Below are 7,323 nucleotides of genomic sequence, written 5' to 3' on the forward strand. Positions count from 1 at the left end.
CCTGGATAGCATATTCAAAACAAAGACATTACTTTGCCAACAAAGGTTCATCAAGTCAAGGCTATGGTTTTTCCTGTCGTCATGTTTGGATGTGAGAGTTGAACTGTGGTGTTGGAGAAGACTCTTGAGAGTCCCTTGGACTGCAAGGAGATCCAACCAGTCCATTCTAAAGGAGATCAGCCCTGGGATTTCTTTGGAAGGAATGATGCTAAAGCTCAAACTCCAGTACTTTGGGCACCCCATGCAAAGAGTTGACTCATTGGAAAAGACTCTGATGCTGGGAGGGATTGGGGGCAAGAGAAGAAGGGGACGACAGAGGATGAGATGGCTGGATGGCATCACTGACTCGATGGACATGAGTTTGGTGAACTCCAGGAGTTGGTGATGGACAGGGAGGCCTGGCATGCTGCGATTCACAGGGTCGCAAAGAGTCGGACACGACTGAGCGACTGATCTGATCTGATCTGATCTGAAATTGAACAAGATGGAGGGGTGGGGCAACAGTAGATAAGCCAAGGTGTCTTACATGGACATATATCAAGAGACACTACAAAGAGTGAATGTGAATCTAAGAAAGTTCAAGAGTTTGGCCATCACAGAGTTATGGGAGCATTACATTTCCCAGGATTGAAATATGGAAACATTTTCTGAGTAAAGGAACATGAAGAGAGTTTATAGATGAGAATTCTTGGTTTGTGACATTGACAAATAAGACATCAGTATTATAGTCTAGGAAAACCCCAATACAATGGGGAGGAATACTCAGGGAGAGGGTTAAGATCAAGGGACCTGAGGAAGAAGACTCATCAAAAGCATCATATTCAAACTGAACATATTTTTTAACCCTCTAATCCAGTAACTATATTTAGGTTGATATCTCCAGTAAACATATTGAAAATTTCCCTTGTTTTCAAATAGAAACTTCATCTTATATCCATGCTGTTTTCTACCATATACTCCCAGGATCCAGGCAGGTTTTTCTGACACATCTTCTCCCAATGATATTTCTGTGATGTGATAACTGGGGAGCCCATGACACCATAATCTTCAAAATCATCATTTGTATATATATTGTTTGGTTCCAAATCACTCACGTATCTCAGTTGCTTCTGGTCCTCAGAAATGGCAAGGTCCTAGCAAGAAGATTCAGGAACATGTGAACTGTGGGAAAATTACAGAGTTGAATTAGTGCTATGACGTAGGTTTATTTGTAACACTGTAAAAGGGATCTTTAAAATAACTTGAATGGAAAGGTAGTGTGTGCATGTGTGTGTTGGGAGTGGAAACGGACATCTTAAAATATGAGACGTAATAGAAAATGAAAAAGTCTAAAAGATGATGAAAATAGGGTGGCTTGATAACATTGTGATGTTTCCTTACCCCAGTAGCATTGCACATCTGTCAGCCCTGAAATAATAATAATAAACCTTAATGTTACCTATAAGCCAGGGAGTCAGCTCTGAAATCTATTTTTTCCAGATGAGGGGAAGGGCTGTGGTGAGGTACTGAACTGATGAAAGAGAAATGAACAAACACTTGGTCACTTCCCATAAATATGACCACATCGTCAGCACAAAGTATCTAGGCTTTGCTCTCTCTATCCACATCTAGAAATTGGAGGCTCCTCCCCATTTTACCCACATCACAAGAATTCCACAGACACCCACTTAAGTAGCACTCCTCACCATCATCCACTCGTTGTACATCTGTCAGATCAAGAGCTGAACACATTCTCCTTTGTCCCTTGGGGAGTGTTCTGGGCTTCTTCAGGGTTAAGGTTTCACTCCTAGGGAAGGAAAAGATTGACCCCCACACGACTTACTTCTTGTTCCTCTAAAACCACTGACTTTCACTCCACTGATGCACTTGAACTGTCTTGGGAAAGGAGAGACTGGACACCTGACTTTGGCACCACAAGGAATGTACTAATGTCCACCTTCCTAGTTACCCTCTGTGTGACTTGGGACTGTACTGACCTGTCAGAGGACAGTTTCTTCCTTCTTTAGTGAAATCATTAACTTCTCCCTCTCTAGCTCCTAGAAAGCATATAAAATTATTTGAAATAATATTTTGGTACCATAAAAAATTAATTTGTGGAAAAATCCCTGCATAGATACGTGTTCCACGGAGGTGTCAGAAAGTAAGGTAGCAGGACCTGGCTCCCAGGTGTTTGAGACATACCAAGTATGAGAACACTGTCTAGAGAGTCCCCAGATCTTCAAAGTCTGCTCCCCAAAACAAAGGAAATCTAATCAGAAAATACAGAAGAGCCAATTCTCTTCTATACCCAAGGCAAAATTCAAATATAAAGGAGTTCTCTCCAATTTGGGTGGTTGGCCAATAAAGAAGACATGACTCTCCCAAGGTAATTCAAGCACCTACTAAATATGAAAGCTGAGTTGCATAAGGACACCAAGTGTGAATTAAATATTTGAGGTCACAGGAGTCTGTCATTGCAACGTCTTATTCCTATTATGGCTACTGACTAAACTCTGTGACTTTCAATGACTGCAATTATCTACGGTAGAAGATGGTGCATTCTTAATCATTAAGAAAAATTTAGCCTTGATTTGTGAACAGGAATTGAAGGCATATCTGTATACCATTTTTTTCTGCCTTGAGCATTATTTCCCTCTAATTGGCCACCAGATAAATCTAGTCAGTGATTTTAATTATTTTTATTCCATAAATGGACTATCTCTGGTCTCCCACACGTACCTTTACATGATGTCATTCACATCCTAGTGAGGAAAAAAACATGAGTCAAGAAGTAATAGGTCCTCCCACTTAGAAATCTTCATTACATCCCCACCACCCCTGATTGTGTGAATAGGATGGTCTCAATGTGAGAACAAAAGTAAAGACAAGAGCAAGGCCAATCATTCTAGAAGACTCTTGTGATGCTGTCACATTTTCAACAAAGGTGAAACAGCTTTGACACTTGTAAAAGCAGAAGGCTTTTAGTATGTGCTGATGAGAGAACATAAAAAACCAACATATTCCTATATTTTACATTCAGTGATACAAAAGGGTGAAGTTAAAAGCGTAGAAAACTATATATCATACGAAGAGTAAAGCTCAAGTGTTCATATCACAGATGCTGGGGTTTCTTGCCCAGTGTTACCTGCAGCATCTCCATTGTTGACCCTTTCAAATGATGTTCCACATCTGAGATGAGATTTCTCACCAGCTGGCTCTGCTGGATTAGCACATGCTCAGAGTCTTCCTCCTTCCTCTTCAGTTTTTGCAGTTCCTTCACCTCCTCATCTTTAAGGTTCTTTGTCAGTTTTTGAAATACTACCTTGACATTTTGTCTCTCACGTTGTATTTGGTCCTTCAGGAGTACGAGAAAGAGAGAGAGGAAGACAGAGAGAGAGAAAGGAGGGAAGCAATGAGTAGGGAAGCTCATATGCTATTTCTTTTTTCTCTATATCACATTTCAAAATAATAGTCCCAAGTCTGTATTGTTGAAGAAAACTCATAGACAAATATGACCCCTGGCTGTGACTCAGTCTTCACACAGATGTCCAGGATGCTTGTGCCTTCCTGTATTATCCTTGACTCCCTCCCACCACCTTCTGCTAAGGTTGAACGCTGAGGACAGGTGTAAGTTGCTCAGTTATGTCTGACAGAACTATGAAAGTGAAAGTGACAGTCACTCAGTTGCGTCCAACTCTTTGCGACCCCATGGACTATACAGTCCATGGAATTCTCCAGGCCAGAATACTGGAGTGGGTAGCCTATCCCTTCTCCAGGGGATCTTCCCAACCAAGGAATCAAACCAGGGTCTCCTGCATTGAAGGCAGAGTCTTTAGCAGCTGAGCTACCAGGGAAGCCAGGACAGAGCCACGAGCCATTGACAAATGTCTCAATCAGAAGAGTCAAGGACAAAAACACATGACAGGAATGGAATCTGAAGTTCCCTTGTTATCCTCATGAGAGATGCCCTCTGTATAAATACCTCCCTTCCAGTATCTATGTTCATTTGTGATATGTTCCCTTTTTAGCACCACCCCCTCAGGGATAGGATGAAAGAAAGGACTAATCAAATGACAACTGTCAGGGAACAAAGAGGAAGGCTGCTACTTGTGACCACCCAAGGTCCTGTCCAAGATATCTGTCTAACTCCCTCAGGAGGTGCCTTCTCCTACCTTCCAGGCAGCAATGTCTGCTCTGACTTTAACTTCCAACTCCTCAGCTTCCAGCTGCTTCTCCCTCAGCTTCTCTAGAGCTTCTTGGAGTTTCTTCTGTGACAAAAGAACCACACAGAGTCAAGCTATGGGCTTTCTCAGCATCATTGTAGACGATAAATGGAGAGAAATGAGGCTGATTTCCAAAGAGAATCCACTTTGCAAACACTGTAGAGTACAGCTACTAGAATCTATGACCTGAGAGAAAACCTGAGGTGGGGAATGTATTCTTAAGACTCAATAAATAGGAGTCAGCATTCTCTCTCCAAAGAAGACTGGTTGTCTTTGTTCTAGAAGAAACCTGATCCTGCAGCAGGGAAACAACACACCTCAATCCACCCAGTGTCCTCATTACCCTCCTGTTTAAAGTCATCATGAGAGCTTCTTTGGGCATCAGATCTCCACCTACTTCTGACTAAAAGTCTGTGTGTAGGATCATTACTTTGTAATTGGGGGAATTCACAGAAACACCCCTCACACATCAGAAGGTGGGCATAGGATGAAAAGAGATCACAGGCCTCAAGTCCATGGTGACCAGGTAAACAAAGTCCAATGCAAAGTGCAGATTTCCCCTCAAGTAACACTTTATGACCTGTCTTTCCTCCATTTTACTCTCTTACCTGATAGTCCTGGGCAATCTCTTCCATGAGGAATGTGTGGTGACCATGGTGCTCCTGGGACCGTGCACAAAGCCAGCAAATGACTTCCTTATCCTCCGCACAGAAGAGCATGAATTTCTCTCCATGGCGAAGACAGAGATTTCTCTCTTGCTCCACCTCTGGGCTCAACTTGACCTCTCTGAGCCTCTGTACTATGTTGGCCACATGCCTATTAGGCTGCAGGTTCCCAGGTTCATAACTAATTCTGCACACAGGGCACTTTCTGTCCTCGTCTTGGTCATTCATGGACACCATGTTGTTTGCAGTGATGCAGGCTTGGCAGAAGCTGTGGCCACAGTCAAGGCTCAGGGGTTCTGTCAGAAGCTCCAGACAAATGGAGCAGGTCACCTCCTGCTGTAGGTTCACCACAATTCCTGAAGCCATGAGAGATGCTTAACTGCTCCAACTCGTCCTGACTTCTGAGGGTTCTCTTTCTCAGAGATCCCTGAGTGTTGGAAGGTTTAAAAGGGGACCGAGTAAGAAAGATAGAAATGCAAGATAACAGTTGTGAATTAATCAAGTACAATCCAAGACCAGATTATTGAGGAACAAAAATGAACCATGAAGATACAAGATAAAAAGCTTGGTGACCTGGCAAAAAGGACATTTCATAATACTTTTAAATTTTTTATTTATTTTTTTAATTGAATGGGAATTTGCTGTATGACTCAGGGAACTCAAACCAGGACTCTATACCAACCTAGAGGGGTGGGATGGGGAGGGAGGTTGGAGGGAGGTTCAAGAGGGAAGGGACATATGTATATCTATAGCTGATTTATATTGATATTTGGCAGAAACCAATACAATTCTGTAAAGACATTTCATAGTAATTTTAAATACTTTACTCTTGATTCATGTCACATGACAAACTACATCCTTATCTGTGGAATTATTTTTATTATTTAATTTTACTAAACAAAAGAATGACCTGACACTTTTTCCACTAAGATCCTTGTGTGACCCACCATCTTTCCATGCCCCAAATATCCTCAGTATCAAAATATCAGTATGACTGTCTCTTGTACTTCAGTAAACTCTCCTTAAGTGTTCTCTTATCACATAGACCTGCTCTGAAGACTTAACACAATGTAATCATTGTCATCATTTGTTGGATGTTTACAATGATTTCCCTTATTGTCATGACATAATTTTACTATATGACAAGAATTCCCAGGTGGCTTAGTGGTAAAGAATCTGCCTGCCAATACAGGCGATGCAGGTGACTCGGGTTCAATCCCTGGGTCACGAAGATCCTCTGGAGGAGCAAATGGCAACCCACTCCCGTAATCTTGCTGGGAAAATTCCATGGACAGAAGAGTCTGGCAGGTTTCAGTCTATGAAGTTGCAAAGAGTTGATCACAACTGAGCACACACATACAGTATTTGACTATGTGTGTCTGAACATGGTGAAAGCAAACCCATTATCAGATATGCAAAGAGAGATGGTGACTCACAAAGATCATGTATCTTCAATACAGAGTGGAACTAAGCCTAATGTATTAGCGGTCCTCTTTTAGGGGCCTGTCTCCTACCCATTGAGCTAATCAAAGACAAAGGCAAATTCATGGACTCAATTAATACCCAACGCAGTGGGGGTGTGGAAGTGAAGAAGTGAAGAGATACAGATCACTTGGGAGGTACTGGAAGTCTTAGTGGGTAAACAGTGATTTCACCTTGACCTGAAAATAGGTCAAGGATATTGATACGAGCCCAGAGATATGTGTGTAAGAGGATTATAGGGAGGGAGGTAGTATCAATATACTCAGCCGATCACACAAGTCAGGTATCTGAAAAACACATAAACACAGGTGAAATAAATGTCAGTCTTGAAAAAAAATACCTCTCAATATGTTGGGCAAGATCATTCGACTAATTATTACTAATAAGTAACATATGCTAGCAACTAGACTAATATCCATAAAAAGAAATATGAGTCTAAACAAAAGATTTAAACCACTATTAACTTGATATTCACCTGGAAAGTAAGAGTAAATAAAAATTCAGCCTTAAGTGCATATATATATATATATATATATATGTCTACATACAAAAGAACAAATGTGGAAAACATTACCAAAAGATGCAGATGTTGTTTAGAAATCAAATAATTGGAGAAAATAAGGGCTATCCAAGAATTTCAGCTTGAAAATACAACAGTGAAAGTGGAAACTGAAGAAGATAAAGGAATATGGAACAAGAAAGAAGAAAAAACGTTCCAGGTAGAGGAAATGAATTGTGTGTGGAAGACACATTATCTTGTATGAGTTTGAAAAGGCCAGTGTGGCTGGTGTACAGAAGACTGCGGGGCTTTCTGCGTCACAAGAGGCTGCAGTGACATTAAACATGACACTTCCCAAATTATGTAACATTCAGGGACTCATCTCTAAGAGTCAGGAGAAGTTAGCAATGTTTTCCCATCAGAGAGGAGTAGGGGCATGACCAGCTGTGCCCTTGGGCTGTGAGATGTTGGATGG

The 7,323-nt window shown here is 41.4% G+C and overlaps 1 pseudogene across 1 annotated transcript; it reads right to left on the reverse strand.

The window, feature by feature from the left end:
• Positions 1-593: 593 nt before the first annotated feature.
• On the reverse strand, positions 594-6,626 carry LOC147357953 (tripartite motif-containing protein 5-like; annotated as a pseudogene). Its single transcript, XR_015141403.1, has 6 exons — positions 4,811-6,626; positions 4,152-4,247; positions 3,125-3,334; positions 2,719-2,741; positions 1,585-1,786; positions 594-1,133 (listed from the first exon to the last, which is right to left on the reverse strand). The product of XR_015141403.1 is annotated as a tripartite motif-containing protein 5-like (transcript).
• Positions 6,627-7,323: the final 697 nt, after the last annotated feature.

The sequence above is a fragment of the Bos grunniens genome, chromosome 15 (genome assembly GCF_055505025.1).
Source record: "Bos grunniens cultivar Pamir isolate PY7600 chromosome 15, Bosgru_T2T1.0, whole genome shotgun sequence".
Classification (NCBI taxonomy): domain Eukaryota; kingdom Metazoa; phylum Chordata; class Mammalia; order Artiodactyla; family Bovidae; genus Bos; species Bos grunniens.